This window comes from Gossypium raimondii, unplaced genomic scaffold (genome assembly GCF_025698545.1).
Source record: "Gossypium raimondii isolate GPD5lz unplaced genomic scaffold, ASM2569854v1 Contig00026, whole genome shotgun sequence".
Lineage (NCBI taxonomy): Eukaryota > Viridiplantae > Streptophyta > Magnoliopsida > Malvales > Malvaceae > Gossypium > Gossypium raimondii.
In genome coordinates this window covers 2501-20851 of record NW_026291185.1, presented here as the reverse complement: position 1 = coordinate 20851, position 18351 = coordinate 2501, and the positions used below count along the sequence as shown (strand labels likewise).

At 33.9% G+C, this 18351-nt stretch overlaps 1 non-coding gene and 6 pseudogenes across 1 annotated transcript; 4 read left to right on the top strand and 3 right to left on the bottom strand.

Moving 5' to 3' along the window:
* Positions 1 to 7: 7 nt before the first annotated feature.
* LOC128036582 (acetyl-coenzyme A carboxylase carboxyl transferase subunit beta, chloroplastic-like) lies at positions 8 to 1938 on the bottom strand (annotated as a pseudogene).
* A 149-nt stretch (positions 1939 to 2087) lies between these two features.
* LOC128036583 (ribulose bisphosphate carboxylase large chain-like) lies at positions 2088 to 3638 on the bottom strand (annotated as a pseudogene).
* A 1018-nt stretch (positions 3639 to 4656) lies between these two features.
* On the top strand, positions 4657 to 6148 carry LOC128036586 (ATP synthase subunit beta, chloroplastic-like; annotated as a pseudogene).
* A 3705-nt stretch (positions 6149 to 9853) lies between these two features.
* On the top strand, positions 9854 to 10333 carry LOC128036587 (NAD(P)H-quinone oxidoreductase subunit J, chloroplastic-like; annotated as a pseudogene).
* A 718-nt stretch (positions 10334 to 11051) lies between these two features.
* TRNAF-GAA (transfer RNA phenylalanine (anticodon GAA)) lies at positions 11052 to 11124 on the bottom strand. The gene has a single exon. It is a non-coding gene; the product is annotated as a tRNA-Phe (tRNA).
* A 2439-nt stretch (positions 11125 to 13563) lies between these two features.
* On the top strand, positions 13564 to 14767 carry LOC128036585 (30S ribosomal protein S4, chloroplastic-like; annotated as a pseudogene).
* Positions 14768 to 18273: 3506 nt separating this feature from the next.
* LOC128036584 (photosystem I P700 chlorophyll a apoprotein A1-like) overlaps positions 18274 to 18351 on the top strand; it is a 2282-nt pseudogene continuing 2204 nt past the window's right edge.

The window sequence follows — 18351 nt, the reverse complement described above, 5'->3', positions numbered from 1 at the left end:
TAAGACTCTACTTGATTGAATTTTGATTCAACGGAAAAACCGTGAGCTGAACTAACTCACTCAGAACACCTTTAAAGGATTACGTGGTAATATTGGATCGAATAAACCCTTATGGAATAAATATTCACGCCTGTGAACCTTCCGGTATTGTTTTATTCAATGTTTGCTCAATTACTTTTACCTGCAAATGCAATATAGGCATTGGTTCAGCAATAATGATATCCCCAACATACCAAAACTCGCGGTCACTCCACCAGTAGTAGGAGATGTAAGAATTGATACATAAAATAACTTTTATTTGATTGATAATCATATAAAGCGGAAGATATTTTAGCCATTTGGCATCAAGTTCAAACTTCTTTCTTGCATGCGTGCTTCTCCGGAAGGATACACCAGAATAAGAGGTAAAAATTATTGGTAGCATATTCGATCAAACGGGTGATTTTCTCTGCCCATTACGGATCCCATACTTCCCCCATAAACTGAAAATCCATAACCCTGATTTGCTATAGGAATACCGTTTAGTTGACCCGTGCCTGTTTCTGAATAGCCTCAGTTAATCCTGTCTTTCTTTGATAAAAGTCAATACGATCTTTATAAAGCTCTTCTTCAGACTGAAATTCAATGATCCAGAGAGATCATGTCTTCATCCATAGGACCCCAAGTGCCTGGATCAATCGAAAGTTCGATTCTATCTGAACTCCTCATTTTCAAATGATATCCACATTGTTCACAAATATTCATTTTGAATTAAGCGATTTCTTATAATTTACTCCATAACAATTTTCGCATTCGCATTGAACCCACAAATCCTTGTATAGATCGAGATCATTAGAACTTTCTTTTTAGAGTTAAATCATTACCATTTTCACGAGTTATTATATCGAAATTTTGCCTTCACTACTATTTCCACCTTCGCCGCAAATGTAATTATAAATATAATTATCATTGGAATTGTCACTACCACTTAAAATGGAACTATCAACACAGATTTGAGAACGAAGATAAGAGTCAATACAACTATTAATGTGATTATTCCAACCATAGTTAGTATCATTATCATCCAAGTTAAAATGATAGTGGGACTCATCATTTTTCGATCCATTATTCATATAACTAGAATTATGATAACTATAAAAAAAACTTTCTAGTTCACTCAAAAAAGAATGATCATTGTTAAGCTCAAAAATTTGATTTTCACTATCAAAATATATGGAATAACGGTCCTGATTACTATCCCTAATTAAAAAGGTGTCATCAGAAATGAAATTCCGAATGTCTTTGACGTCAACTAAATGATCAACCTTACTGTAATAACTAGAGCTGTCACTACAATCATGAATGTTTTTATCCGTATCATTTCTAGTCGGGTCTTCGTTTACAGTAGTATTTCAACAGGACCAAGGTGGCTATCCATTGATTTACTTAGCCCACATCTGTATTCTAATTCTCCTTAGACAAGATCAAATTGAACCATGATTTTTCCATAGAGCTTTCTTGCCTCTATTTCCATGAAAGTACAGTAGATGAATAGTCATTCGATGAAAAATCAATTGAATATTTTATTTCCTATCAGAATACGCATACTAGATACAATCACTAGGGTTATTAACGAACAATGAGTGAATATTGAAAGAAACGATTCCCTTTTGTGAGAACCTGGAGTAGCAGTTCATTATATATGATAGAGCTCTTTTTCTTTGAATTAGAAATATCAATTTTCAATTAGAAATAGTGATTTCCCCATGTTGTGTAAAATCCGCACTGAAAAAATGGAAAAAAGAAATTTTTCTCCTATCAAGAACCTTTTTCGTAAAATCTCGTCTACTAATACAATACAATAAGTTTCTATTCCAACACGGAGCCAAAAGGACAACATACAGGATGGGTAGAAGAAGTTGTGATGCTTGGCTCGATCCATGATCCGAAACCGTGGTATATAGGATAGAAAAGAATACACCAATCCTAAGGATCCATACATAGGATTAATTATGGACCCAGGAGAAAATTTGAGTTGTGTTTAGTCTTTTATTTTTGTATTTAAAATCTTGTATATCTAGATAAAAATATATCTATCAAAAATATAGACAATAGAATCGGCTCAATCCTTTTAGTAAAAGATTGGGCCGAGTTTAATTGCAATTCAACAAACCGACAGTAATTACTGGATTACAAAGTATCCATTGCTTCGAATTCAAATTTGATTTATCAAGCTGGTTTATCTAATTTATCCACTGCGTCGAATTCAAATTTGATCGCCTTCCATACTTCACAAGCAGCAGCTAGTTCAGGACTCCATTTGCTAGCCTCGCGGATAATTTCATTACCCTCGCGGGCAAGGTCACGTCCCTCATTACGAGCTTGTACACATGCTTCTAAAGCTACTCGATTAGCTACGGCACCGGTGCATTTCTCGAGGGTGTCCTAAAGTTCCTCCACCGAATTGTAGTACGGAATCATCTCCAAAGATCTCGGTCAAAGCAGGCATATGCCAAACGTGAATACCCCCCGAAGCTACGGGCAGAACACCTGGCATAGAAACCCAATCTTGAGTGAAATAAATACCACGGCTTCGATCTTTTTCAATAAAATCATCACGTAGTAAATCAACAAAGCCCAAAGTTATGTCCCTTTCTCCTTCAAGTTTACCTACTACTGTACCAGCGTGAATATGATCTCCACCAGACATACGTAAAGCTTTAGCTAGTACACGAAAGTGCATACCATGATTCTTCTGTCTATCAATAACTGCGTGCATTGCGCGATGGATGAAGTTAGTAGACCATTATCTCGGCAATAACGAGCCAAGCTAGTATTTGCAGTGAACCCACCTGTTAAGTAGTCGTGCATTACGATAGAACTCCCAATCTCTAGCACACACGGCCCTTTTGATCATTTCTTCACATGTACGCCAGTAGCATTCAAGTAATGCCTTTGATTTCACCTGTTTCAGCCTGTGATTTATAAATTGCTTCGGCACAAAATAAGAAACGGTCTCTCCAGCGCATAAATGGTTGGGAGTTCACATTCTCATCATCTTTGGTAAAATCAAGCCCGCCACGTAGACATTCATAAACTGCTCTACCGTAGTTCTTAGCGGATAACCCCAATTTAGGTTTAATAGTACATCCTAATAGGGGAAGCGACCATACTTGTTCAATTTATCTCTTTCAACCTGGATGCCAATGAGGCGGGCCTTGGAAAGTTTTAACATAAGCAGGGATTCGCAGATCCTCTAGACGTAGAGCGCGCAGGGCTTTGAACCCAAATACATTACCTACAATGGAAGTAAACATGTTAGTAACAGAACCTTCTTCAAAAAGTCTCAAGGGTAAGCTACATAACATATATATTGATCTTCTTCTCCAGGAACGGGCTTAATGTGGTAGCATCGCCCTTTGTAACGATCAAGGCTGGTAAGCCCATCGGTCCACATGGTTGTCCAAGTACCAGCAGAAGATTCAGCAGCTACCGCGGCCCCTGCTTCCTCAGGCGGAACTCCGGGCTGAGGAGAGTTACTCGAAGGCTGCCAAGATATCAGCATTTTGACTTCATATTGAGGAGTATAATAAGTCAATTTATACCTTAACACCAGCTTTGAATCCAACACTTGCTTTAGTCTCTGTTTCAGGTGACATAAGTCCTCCTTACAACTCATGAATTAAGAATTCTCGCAACAACAAGGTCTACTGATATAAATGAGGAGTTAATGAAACCTTTTTCGAAGAAATCTCTAAAAAATTATCAACGAATCTGAAAAGGTTCCTTATTAGACCATGGTATTTGATTCGCCAAATACATCATTATTCTATATTCTTTTCATATGTATGGCGCAACCTGATCCGTGTTTTTCAAGTTTCTAATTTCTTACTTTTTTTTGAATCCAAATTTAAATGCAAATGAAATAAATAAAATAGAAATAGATAAATAATATAAAAATAATATTAATATAATATTCTAATATATTATAAATAAAATAGATAAATAAATTAATAAAATAGATAAATAAATTCTAATACTAATATATATTAGAATAGATAAATAAATTCTAATACTAATATATATTAGAATATATATATAATAGAATAGATAAATATATAATAGAATTAATATTCTAATATCTAATATAAATTATATATTATAAGCTCAATAATAAGAAATAATAAATTCACCCTTGACAGTAATATATGTTGTATATGTAAATCTTAGATGAAAACAGGCGTAATTGGCCCTGAAATGAAAAAAGGGGAATATAGATGGAAAAAGGGGAGAGGTTGACGTAAAGTAAAAAAATCGATATGCTTAAATAAAATACGAAATGAAATTGAAACAAGGCTAATGAGATAGAAATAAGGAATCATAAATAGAGTTCGGGTTCGAATTCCATATAGATAATATGGATGGTGTTGCCTATAATGATGGACAAATGAAAGACTCTCCCAAAATTTTATTTATCCACTTCCTCATTTTCAAAAATAGGTTGGTTAGACTTTAAAATTCCTTCATTGAATAGGAAACAATCCAATTGCATGCACTTGAATTGGATGGGACCAACGAAATCGAGCGCTAACCCCCATTTCTTATTGAATTAACTGATCAACCTCCTGTCGAAGATTTTTTGTATTAGATAATTTTGGAAAAAAAAATTGACATATTTCACTTTATTATGAAATAAATCCTACTACTTCTGTTCCTGGAGTTTCCACGCTTGAAAAAGAAAATCTGGGGCGTATTTCTCAAATCATCGGTCCAGTACTGGATGTAACCTTCCCCCGGGCAAGATGCCTAATATTTACAATGCCCTAGTAGTTATAGGGTCGAGATACCGCCGGTCAACAAATTAATGTAACTTGAGGTACAGCAATTATTAGGAAATAATCGAGTTAGAGCTGTAGCTATGAGCGCTACAGATGGTCTAACGAGAGGAATGAAAGTGATTGACACGGGAGCTGCTCTAAGTGTTCCAGTCGGCGGAGCGACCCTAGGACGAATTACAACGTGCTTGGGAGCCCGTTGATAATTTAGGTCCTGTAGATACTCGCACAACATCCCCTATTCATAAATCCGCGCCCGCTTTCATACAATTAGATACAAAATTATCTATTTTTGAAACAGGAATTAAAGTAGTCGATCTTTAGCTCCTTATCGTCGTGGAGGAAAAATCGGACTATTTGGGGGGGCTGGGGTAGGTAAAACAGTACTCATTATGGAATTGATCAACAACATTGCCAAAGCTCATGGGGGCGTATCCGTATTTGGCGGAGTAGGTGAACGGACTCGTGAAGGAAATGATCTTTACATGGAAATGAAAGAATCTGGAGTAATTAATGAACAAATTCTTGCGGAATCAAAAGTGGCTTTAGCTCACGGTCAGATGAATGAACCGCCAGGAGCTCGTATGAGAGTTGGATTGATCTGTTCAACTATGGCGGAATATTTCCGAGATGTTAATGAACAGACGTACTCTATTTATAGACAATATCTTCCGTTTTGTCCAAGGATCCAAAGTATCTGCCTTATTGGGCAGAATGCCTCCGCTGTGGGTTATCAACCCACCCTTAGTACCGAAATGGGTACTTTACAAGAAAGAATTACTACCAAGGAGGGACCATAACTTCTATTCAAGCAGTTTATGTACCTGCGGATGATTTGACCGACCCTGCCCCTGCCACAACATTTGCGCATTTAGATGCTACTACCGTACTATCAAGAGGATTAGCTGCCAAAGGTATTTATCCAGCGGTAGATCCTTTAGACTCAACGTCCACTATGCTCCAACCTCGAATCGTTGGTGAGGAACATTATGAAACTGCGCAAAGGGTTAAGCAAACCTTACAGCGTTACAAAGAACTTCAGGACATTATAGCTATCCTTGGGTTGGACGAATTGTCTGAAGAGGATCGCTTAACCGTGGCAAGAGCGCGAAGAATTGAGCGTTTCTTATCACAAACCCTTTTCATAGCGGAAGTATTTACCGGTTCCCCGAGGGAAATATGTTGGTCTAGCAGAAACAATTAGAGGATTTTAAATTGATCCTTTCTGAGAATTAGACGGTCTTCCTGAACAGGCCTTTTATTTGGTAGGTAACATCGCCGAAGCTACTGCGAAGGCTACGAACTTAGAAATGGAGAGCAAATTGAAGAAATGACCTTAAATCTTTGCGTACTTACCTCAATCGAATTGTTTGGGATTCAGAAGTGAAGAAACATTTTATCTACTAATAGCGGACAAATTGGCGTATTACCAAATCACGCGCCTATTGCCACAGCTGTAGATATAGGTATTTTGAGAATACGCCTTAACGACCAATGGTTAACGATGGCTCTGATGGGTGGTTTTGCTAGAATAGGCAACAATGAAATCACTATTATTTTAGTAAATGATGCGGAGAAGGGTAGTGACATTGATCCACCAAGAAGCTCAGCAAGCTCTTGAAATAGCGGAAGCTAACTTGAGGAAAGCTGGAAGTAAGAGGCAAACAATTGAGGCAAATCTGGCTCTCAGACGGGCTGGGACACGAGTCGAGGCTATCAACGCGATTTCGTAACGAGTTGGTTAATCGAAAAATTTCCGTAGAAACAGAACTTTCGTTTCTACATCCCATTTTGATTCTGCTGATTAAATAGAATCAAATACAATCAAATACACAAGAAAAGTGAAATCAGATTTTGATCTAACGAAAATTTGAAAATTGAAAACGGAAATAGAATAGGATGAAAAAGATAGAAAATCAATAAAAGATTAGGTGAGAAAACTTATTAGACACTGGGATCGATGGTATCTAATAAGTTCTACCTACTATTAGTTTGAACCAATGACTCCCGCTGTATGAAAGCAATACTCTAACCGCTTTTGAGTTAAGTAGGTCATTTATTATCATAAGGAATCATAAAAGAGAAAGAAAAGGGACTCATTACATCGATGGATTATAAATCCAATATTACTTCTAAGCAATACCAATCAAACAGACCAAAAGGGTATGATTATGATGTTGGATCATGTAATATTCATCTTGACAAGAAATTATCTACATAATATGATAAAATATGTATCACAAACACAAGGGCTATAGCTCAGTTGGTAGAGCACCTCGTTTACACGTGCGCCAATGTTTTTCAGGGAAGTCTATCATGCAATCAAAAGAATTGATCTTTTTGAGAAATCGATGTCTTACTCCATTACTTTGAAGGAACAAAACAAGAGAACAATAGTCTGATTAATGGTTCAGGTCCGATTCGGGTGCCGTTTAGGCAAGATCCGAATCGAACCCATCAATAGATTTGAGATATTGATAGGGTGAATACCCGGTCTATTCAATGCTAGGCATAATGAGTATAAGGACCTCAAAAATGCTCTTTTCGTCCTATGAATCTTAAGGTGTATGAAGTTTCATGTTTGATTTTTTAATCAGGATGGTAGAGACTCCATTTTAACCCAGATTGATCTAGGCCAGAAGCAGACCTACGTCAAGATAACCCTTCCCCTCTTTGAACACTTTGGAAGTGCTCCTGTATCAGTAATGAATCAGAGCACAATGAATCAGGAGTACACGGAACTGTTCTCTTTTTTCTGTTAGGAAAAATATATACGGTAGACTAACTGATATTTCTATCAGTTAATGAAAGAGCCCAATGCAAAAAAAAAATGCATGTTGGGTCTTTGAATGAAGCTGAATCATTTTGATAATAATCAGTTCGATCTGTTTTACTGAGAAGGTCTACGGTTCGAGTCCGTATAGCCCTATATTTTCGAATTTTATATTTTATTAATTTTAAATATTCATTAAATTTTTTAAATTAAGAAAATGAAAATGAAAATAATATTCTTAAAACTAAAGCAAACTAAAACAATAAAGAATATCCAAATACAACTAAAAATAAAAAAGTTGTATAGTTTTTTCCTAATTATTGTATTCTTTGTTGATTGGAAATGGTCGCTTCCAGTTGCTTGGTCTAAATCATTCCCATAAGCTCGCTCACAGGGAGATCACTCAGAGTATAACCCTGAAAACAAAAGCGCATTTCAACGGATCCAATCGCTCTTTTTTTATTCTTGGATAAGAATAAAATAAACAAAACCCCATTTTCTTAATTAACATCTCATGGGTAGATTGATTTTAGATTGATTCTATATAAATAGATATAAAATAAAAATTTCTATTTATTCGAAATCTATAATTTCGAATTTCTATTTAGAATAAATAGAATTTCGAATAAAAAGTTTTTGATTTCTAAAATTCTAATAAATATTAGATATTAGTTAGATATTAGAATTCCTTTTATTTAGAAAACTCCGAAATGAAGTGAAACGAAAAAGTATTACTTGTTTTGGATTTAGTATAGTATTATACTATATATAGTATAAATATATATTTATACTAGTACTATACAAATTAGTACTATATCGAAATGAAATCGAAATAAGTGGAATGTAAATAAAATAGGATTAATTCCAATCAATAAATCTTAAAACGCAACATGGAAACACAGCAAACAAACGAAACTAGACGATTCGATCAAACTGAATTGTTGTTTTGACTAAACAAACAGTTGCGGATGACTTGACAATGAATTCCAGGTCGAAGCGACTAATCCGATCTTATTTTTCACATTCATAGGAGTTCGTCTATGTTTCTGCTTTACGAATATGATATTTTCTGGGCATTCTAATAATATCAAGTGCTATTCCTATTTTGGCATTTCTAATTTCTGGAGTTTTAGCCCCGATTAGAAAGGGTCCAGAAAAACTTTCTAGTTATGAATCGGGTATAGAACCAATGGGCGATGCTTGGTTACAATTTCGAATCCGTTATTATATGTTTGCTCTAGTTTTTGTTGTTTTTGATGTTGAAACGGTTTTTCTTTATCCATGGGCAATGAGTTTCGATGTATTGGGGGTACCCGTATTCATAGAAGCTTTCATTTCGTGCTTATCCTAATTGTTGGTTCAGTTTATGCATGGCGAAAAGGAGCATTTGAATGGTCTTAGTTCCTGAATATTCAGATAATAAAAGAAAGAAAAAGTCAAAATAATAATACCATTGAGTATGAATTCCATCAGAATTTCCTTACTTGATCGAACAACCCAAAATTCAGTTATTTCAACTACATTAAATGATCTTTCAAATTGGTCAAGACTCTCCAGTTTATGGCTTCTTCTTTATGGTACCAGTTGTTGCTTTCTATTGAATTTGCTTCATTAATAGGCTCACGCTTGACTTTGATCGTGCCAGGCTGGTACCAAGATCGAGTCCTAGACAGGCAGACCTAATTTTAACAGCTGGAACAGTAACAATGAAAAATGGCGCCTCTTTTAGGGAGATTATATAATGAACAAATGCCCGAACCTAAATATGTGCTATTGCTATGGGCGCATGTACAATTACAGGAGGGATGTTCAGTACTGATTCTTATAGTACTGTTCGGGGGTCGATAAGCCAATTCCTGTGGATGTCTATTTGCCGGGCTGTCCCCTAAACCTGAGGCAGTTATAGATGCTATAACAAAACTTCGTAAGAAAATATCTCATGAAATCTATGAAGATCGAATTAGATCTCAACAGGGGGATCGGTGTTTTACTACCAATCACAAGTTTTTTCTGGTACGTAGTACTCCGTACTGGAAATTATAATCAAGGATTGCTCTATCAACCACCATCTACTTCAGAGATTCCTCCTGAAACATTTTTCAACTCCAAGGGTTCACTATCTTCCCACGAATTAGTAGAATTAGGTAGGATTTTTTTACAGAAACAGACAACGAATTAATCTTCATAAATTCAGATTTCATCATAAATGCGAAATATTTATCTTAGAAAATGACAAATAAAAAAGAAAAGTGCGGAGAGATAAAAAGATGCAGGGTCGTTTGTCTGTTTGGCTAGTCAAACACGGGCTAGTTCTATAGATCTTTGGGCTTCGATTACCAAGGAATAGGGAGACTTTGCAAATAAAGCCTGAGGATTGGCATTCCATTGCTGTTATTTTATATGTATATGGTTACAATTATCTACGTCTCTAATGTGCTCCTGATGTATGGCACCAGGCGGACTGTTAGCCAGTGTGTATCATCTTACGAGAATAGAGTATGGTGTAGATCAACCGAAGAGGTATGTATAAAAGTATTTGCTCCAAGGAGTAACCCTAGAATTCCGTCTGTTTTCTGGGTTTGGAAAAGTTCGGATTTTCAAGAACGAGAATCTTATGACATGTTGGGAATCTCTTATGAAAATCATCCACGGCTGAAACGTATCTTAATGCCCGAAAGTTGGATAGGGTGGCCTTTACGTAAGGATTACATTTCCCCAATTTTATGAAATAACAGACGCTCATTGAATGATAAGAAACTAATTACAACTTCGAATATTCAAGGAATTTGTACATTTCTTCTAGCTCAAACAGAGGAATTGAGGTTTCATTCGTATTCTTATGGATAGGCTAATAAATAAAAAAATAAAGACAATACATCATTGAGATTCTCGATTTTTGAAGAGACTTTTTTATTTATTTTATTTCGGACGAGCCGAGACAATAGGATGAACAACAAGGGTTCTGTACCGTGAACTTTGTATCGCGCACATCACTTAGATGAACTCTAGAGAGTCGCATAGAAGGGAATGAAGAAATGGAATATGAAAGAGAATACAAAGAAATAAATGAAAGGGGATCGGCTTCTATTTGTACTGTAGCTGAGATGAGTCTTGGTTATTTCTATCCTTGAACTCCTCTAGACCCGTCTTTTTGTTGGGCCTTTCAACCAACTATTTTAATCTTTTAATTAAATATGTATGAAGTATTACCATTCTTTTTGAATGTGAGAAGCCGCAGTGTGAACAAATAAAAAAGAAGAGGAAAGATAAGCAAATTTTGTCTTTTACTACATTATAATAGACACATTAGAATAGACTCTTTGCTCATTTTAAAAAGAGAAAAAAATACAAAATGAAATAAATAAAGAGAGGGTTTACTCTCAGATACCTAGCTAGATAAGTATGTATTATGTCGATCCATATCAATTAATTTGTAGAGTAGATACTCATACAAATTAATCATATGCCAGGAACCAGATTTGAACTGGTGACACGAGGATTTTCAGTCCTCTGCTCTACCAACTGAGCTATCCCGACCATTACCGACGCATTATCCTCATAATACTAGATGACTTGGGTCTATGTCAATTAAAAATGAAAACAAAAAAAAACGAAAAAGTATTAAATTAAAGGTCTCGAACAGGAATTTCTTGGATCTTCAAAAGGAAGACTTTGTAAATTTCCATATGAGTAATCATATGTATTATGAATCATTCAAATCAAATAGGTATTCCTTGCTCAAGAGATTTCTACGTATATATCATATATATCACAATATATCACTCTATCACAAGACTTGTGATAAGAGAACAAAATTCTGCTATGCTGAGGATACGCTTGTAAAACGGCAAAGAATAGGATGAATGAGAAACATAAGGAACTTTGAACCACTAACAAAAGGGTAGGATAAAATAAATAGACAGACAAAACGGGCTTTTTGGGGTTGGGGATAGAGGGACTTGAACCCTCACGATTTTTAAAGTCGACGGATTTTCCTCTTACTATAAATTTCATTGTTGTCGGTATTGATATTGACATGTAGAACGGGACTCTATCTTTATTCTCGTCTGATTAATCAGTTTTTCAAAAGATTTATCAGACTATGGAGTCGAATGATTTGATTAATGACTATTCTATTCGATTCTTTCTTCAACTTGGAATCGATTCACAACAATTCTTTTTATTTTTCATATTTTCATATAAATATAAATTGATTTTGCATATAATAGAAATAAAAAAAATACGGGTTCGGTTCGTCTTTTTTGAGATAGTTTTTCATTAGTATACCTATAAAAAAATAGGTATATCTTGCATCCTTTCTAGAGTTTCGATATTCGATATAAGGATTCCTTTACCAACAGTCAACCCCATTTGTTAGAATAGCTTCCATTGAGTCTCTGCACCTATCCTTTCCTTTTTATTATTCTCGCTGTTGAACCTTTGTTCATGTTTATTTTCGTAAAATAATAAAATAATAGGATTGCTCAGGATTGCCCATTTTCATTCCAGGTTTTCTGAATTTGAAAGTTATCACTAGTAGGTTTCATACCAAGGCTCAATCCAATTAAGTCCGTAGCGTCTACCAATTTCGCCATCCCTTTTGTGTCTTTGAGATTAGATCTCATTAGGATGCCCTCCTTCCCCTTTCTCCCTCCTTTCCCCCTTTCCCCTCTTTTCATTTGTTTATTTTCGTTTATTTATTTGCTTTTTATTGAAACCGTTGAATTTAGTAGATATAGATACAGATTTCTTATATCGAAGGGTCTTTACCTATTTTCTGTTTGTTTATCGTCTTTCGTCTCTATCGGAGACCTATATTAATTTTATTTGGTCCAATCGAAAATATTTTATCATTTCTGTATTCGCAATTCAATATAGATGGGTATTCCATAACATATATATGTCCCTCTTACTCTCAGTTTTCTCAGGCAATTTGGTGGAATACTCGAAGGGTCGATTCTTTTTTTCGTCTTAGCTTCGGTCTTTATGAATGAAAACAAAAGAAAGGAGTCTCTCATTATGATCTGGATTTCATTTCTATGGGTTGCATCTTTTTTTCTTTAATTTCATTTTGATTCTTATCCTTTCCTTTTATTAGACCATCCTATATAACCATAATAAGAATAAGATAACTAAAAAAATCAAAATGAAAATTGAATTTATTCATTATTAAAATTAAAAATGAAATAAATTATTTTTTTTATAGTATAATAGCTAGAACTAATTATTTATATTTAATAACTAGAACTAATTATTCCATTCATTTCTATTTCGAATTGAAGATAATTCAAATTTTGAGTCTAAAAAGAGTTTCATTCTAATTATCTAGACTTATAACGTATCATTTCATTTCTAGAATCATAAATATATAAATGCATAAAAAAGATTTTTGACTCTAATTATCTCTATTTAGAACTCGAAACTAAATAGAAATAAATTTAATATATATTAAATTCATTAAATCGATCGATTAAATGAAATCTATATAAAAAAATTTTCTATATAATTTAGATGTAAAATATACTAAAATATAAAATAAACTAGAAAATCAAATGGAGTCAGTAATATTAGTAATATTATATTACTATATAATATAAAAGAAATATAACTAAGATATAAAAAAGATATTAAATATATAGATAAATAATAAATATATATATATAAAATTAAAATCGAATTATTATATTCTTAATTATTAGATTCTATCAACATTAGCTTGAATATTAGATTGAATCTACCATTATTATATTAAATATGTTATATTTATATATTTATATTAAGTATGGCATTAAAAATTAGAAAAAATTTATCAAAATTGAGTCTATAATTCATATTAATAATTCATATTAATTAAGAATAATTAATAGATAGTTAATAGATAAGATCCTAATAGTTTGCTGAATCCCTATGAATACCAAATTTTCTATTATTTGAGCCTGCTTAGTTTAGAGATTAGAGCATCGCATTTGTAATGCGATGGTCATCGGTTCGATTCCGATAGCCGGCTTTCCTCATTTGTTTGCTTTTTGCCTTTTACATAATTTAGAATGTTTTTTTGAAATCAAAAGAACAAACAGTGAAAAGCTTTTTTCCCTTTTCCAAAGGTCAACAATCTGTTTATTATCTCGTCGAAACTTCCAATTAGGGGATCAATTTGAGGAGTTAGATCTTTGCAGAATAAATCAAGAAAAAAAGGAAACTCTAAGGAAACCTCTTTTGTTTAATTTATTTATATATTTAATATTCTATTCAATTTATTTATATATTATATCTATTTTATTCTATATATATTCTAACTATTTTAGTTATTTTTATATTTATATATTATTTTATACATTATTATATATATTTTATTTTATTTTTGTATACATTATATACAATACAAAAAAGTAAAGTATGGATATTGATCCAATTCATCTCATTAATATTTGTAATCCAATCCTTCAGTCGATTTTCTGCTTCATTTAGTTCAGTTTTAATTTCGGTTTATGAAATTTCAATAAATTCAAATTATTAAGTGAGTCCTTATGTCAATGTTACTGAGGGCCCTGTTTCAAAAAAAAATACGCCGTCTGGGGCTTTTACTCGACTAACTAGTAAAGGCCTAGAGCCGGAAGCGATCTTAGAAACCAATCGCGCCTCGGTAAAAATCTCAATACCGTATCTGCTTTAGAAGAAAAACAAAAATCAGGTTTTCATTATGGCCTTTACAGAACGACAATTACTTAAATACGTTCGTATTGCCAGAAAAGCCAAAGGGTCAACAGGTCAGGTTTACTTACAATTACTTGAAATGCGGTTGGATAACATCCTTTTCGATTGGGTATGGCTTCGACTATTCCTCAAGCCCGTCAATTAGTTAACCATCAGACATTTTAGTTAATGGGTGTACAGTAGATATACTCAAGTTATCGCTGCAAACCCGAGATATTATTTCAGCGAGGGATGAACAAAAATCTAGAACTCTGATTCAAAATTATCTTGATTCATCCACCAATGAGGAATTACCAAAACATTTGACCTTTCATTACATTACAACATAAAGGATTAGCCAATCAAATAATAGATAGGGAAAGGGTTGGTTTGAAAATAAAATGAATTGTTTGTCGTAGAATATTATTCGTCAGACTTAAACCTAACTAAAATAAATAAAACAAGGGTTCTGCCTCTTTTCACCTGAGTTAGGTAAGTAAAGGAAGACAGGGAATGGGTTTGATTCGATTTTCTCCTATTCATGTATGATAGATATGTAAGGAGATTTTCATCCCCATGCTATTTTTACGTATTCCATATTAAAAGGAATTGGGAATAGAGAATCTATACTAAAGAAGGGTCTAATTCTTTGGTATATGTTCTTATTTGATTTGATACATAGTAGTCAGTTACATCGGCGAATTAGGTGAAGGTGCGGAAAGAGAGGATTCGAACCCTCGGTAAACAAGAGTCTACATAGCAGTTCCAATGTTACGCCTTGAACCACTCGGCCATCTCTCCTACATAATTATTATGGCCGATACCCTGAGCGAATAGTGAGTTATTCATATTAGATTCGATAAATAGGTACGAACAATATCAATTCTAACTAGGAAACTTGCTATAAAAATAGAAAACTTTTCATCACTTTTTTTATCACTTTTTCTTTAGCCTCCGGGCTCGAAAAATGAAAAAAAAATGGAATGGGTCTACTTTTATGTTATTTCGTACTGTACACTTCCTTTGTTTGTGAGATCATTTTATTTTCTCACGAGGGGTAATGAAAAGAGTTATAGAATGGATTGCTACCTATGCCTAGATCGCAGATAAATGGAAATTTTATTGATAAGACCTTTTCAATTGTAGCCAATATCTTATTACGAATAATTCCGACAACTTCAGGAGAAAAAGAGGCATTTACTTATTACAGAGATGGTGCGATTTGATTATTATTATATATATATTTTCCTTTATTTATTATTTACTTTTTTATTTACTTTACCACTCTCAGTCTTAGGAAAAAGACACATTATTCAGAATAGAAAAAAGGCTATTGAAAACAAAAAAGAAATCTACGCTTGTTGAAGGTGAAGTTTATAAATAAAGCAATTCCTTCTGTCGTGTATCCCCGATTAATGCAACCTCAGATGCTTCAATTGTTGATTCGAGTATTGAGCGAAAGGTTACACCTATGGGTCTGTATTGTGGGTCAACCCTACTACACGAGTACCAATAGGCGGCATAGAGGAAGAAGCACTACGCCTAGGAATCAACAACACGAAAACTTTGTTATTAATGATTCCCTTTCTTTATCGGGATCGGAACTAAGAGAAATGGTTGGGACAACAAACATCCATCTTGTTCGTACTTTGGATATTCATATAACCATCGAAGATTGTTGAAGTGACTAATTCCTGGAAATTAAGGAGCGTTGAGAACAAAGAAATTGTTGGAGTTTACTTTTTTATCTAGTACGAACACGCTTGATGGTAAGAAAAGATCTTTTGCAAGAGGGTTGGCTAGAGATTTCTTGTAAAACATTAGCCTGCTCAGTTCATAATGACAATATTTCGACCTTTTTTAATTCCATGGATTATTCTCATTATGCACATAAAGGAGGAGCCGTATGAGGTGAAAATCTCATGTACGGTTTTGGAACGGAGAATTCTTTGAATCGAATGACGACTGTAACGGATGTCAGCTCAATCCGAAGGAAATTATGCGGAGGCCTTACAGAATTATTATGAAGCTATGCGACTAGAAATTGATCCTATGATCGAAGTTATATACTATATAACATAGGCCTTATCCACACAAGTAATGGAGAGCATACAAAGCTTTAGAATATTATTTTCGAGCACTAGAACGAAACCCGTTCTTACCACAAGCTTTTTAATAATATGGCTAGATCTGTCACATGCGACTATTCCACTATAGAAATAAAAAAGGAAAGAAAAGCAAATACGCTAGTAAATAAATACGCTAGTAAATAAACACGCTAGTAAATAAAATACTAGAAAAAATAGGCTTTCTACATATTGCATCGTCCAAAAACGATTTTATCAGCTGTAACAAAAAAGAAACTTAGAAGTCGAAATATGAAGAAATATATATGCCTAGATACTTTATTCTATGGATAAAGATCTAATTGATAGAGGAAGTGCCAAAGATCAATTAGCGAGTTTTGAGCCATACAATAAATAAGAACTGCTTATTTATGTCATGATATGAGATAAAATTAGGAATCGACTTATGTAATAGAGCCGATCCCCAAGTTATTGAGCAGCGGTAGCATCAGATCCCAAAGACAAAAAGTCTTTTTATGAGGAAGAAGTCTTTTTCAGGATTCTATATAAATTTCTATATGATATGAAACCGAGATAGTTACCTTCAGAAAACTCTAATGGACGACAGCCCTGAAATGCCTGCGCTTTATTTTTTCTGAAGGTGAGAAAAGATAAAACCATTATTAATTTAATCCAAATTAGAGTTTGAAACTCATGTAATTAACCCCTTTGGTTAACCTGAGACAAATCGATAGATCTATGAGAAATCCTCATCTAATCGGATATATGGTAGGGTAAAAACATGGGACACCAAAGAATTGACTGCCGAGCCGTAAGGAGGTAGGGAAACTCTCAAGCACGGTTCTAAGGGAAGGAATTGAACCGCCTATTTTCGACCGGGGAGAACATACCATCTTGACAGGGGATTCTGAAATAGCGGAGGCTTGGTCTTGATCAAGCCGCTGAGTATTGAAACAGGCTATAGCGCTTACTCCTGGTAATTATATTGAAGCGCAGAATTGGTTAAAGATCACGCGGCGTTTTTAATAGAACAAGAGCTCTCTGTTTATTTATTATTATTTTAGTTTTAGGATCTGAAATTTGAATTAGAAATTAGAGAAATTCTATTAAATTCTATTCTTATTCTATTTAATTTCTCATTAAATCCATTTATTTAATATTTAATTTAATTAAATAAATTACGGTACCATTAAAATTATTAAATTCGATTTTCTATTCAATTTGAATATTTAAATAGTAAAAATATTAATTTAATTGGAATTGTTAATTGTGTAATGATTTGGTTTTGTTGGACCCATGGGTCAAATAAAACGGAGCATTCTTCTCTGGGAAAAACCAATCAAAGAATTTCATTATATCCTTTCTCAAATCGTTCTATTTCGTTTGATATTTCGTAAGGATAAGTAATATGACGGATATAGCAAAATCAAATATATATATTTGATTTTCTGCTTCTATTTCTATTAAAACTTAAAACTAAAACTAATAAAACCCCTCAAATGACTAACTATCGATACTGGAGTATCCTGTAGTAATGAATGCGCACGTGATTTGGGATAGAGTAATATTGTTTGTTCTATCTATGTAAGACAAAAAACTCCACCTCGGAACTTCTAATTGAGATATGAATACACCACACCGGTTGCACAAAAAAATGGGTTTGCACCAATGTAAGTAAAGTCCGAAAAGGTTTATAAGATTAAAAGGTCCGTTGAGCGCCTCATGGATATGTCATAATAGATCCGAACACTTGCCCCGGATCGACTTCAGATCATAATTGCTCTAGTGAATAACCTAAAGAAAAATAGATAGATAAAAAATAGATAGATAGATGAGAGATAGAAGAGAAAGAAACTAATTATAAGCGTCCTCATAGGTTCACTAATTACTGACTGTTGGCGGTCTCTTTGTATGTGTTGTCCGGAAAGAGGAGGACTCAATGATTATTCGTTCGCCGGAACCAGAAGTAAAATTTTGGCAGATA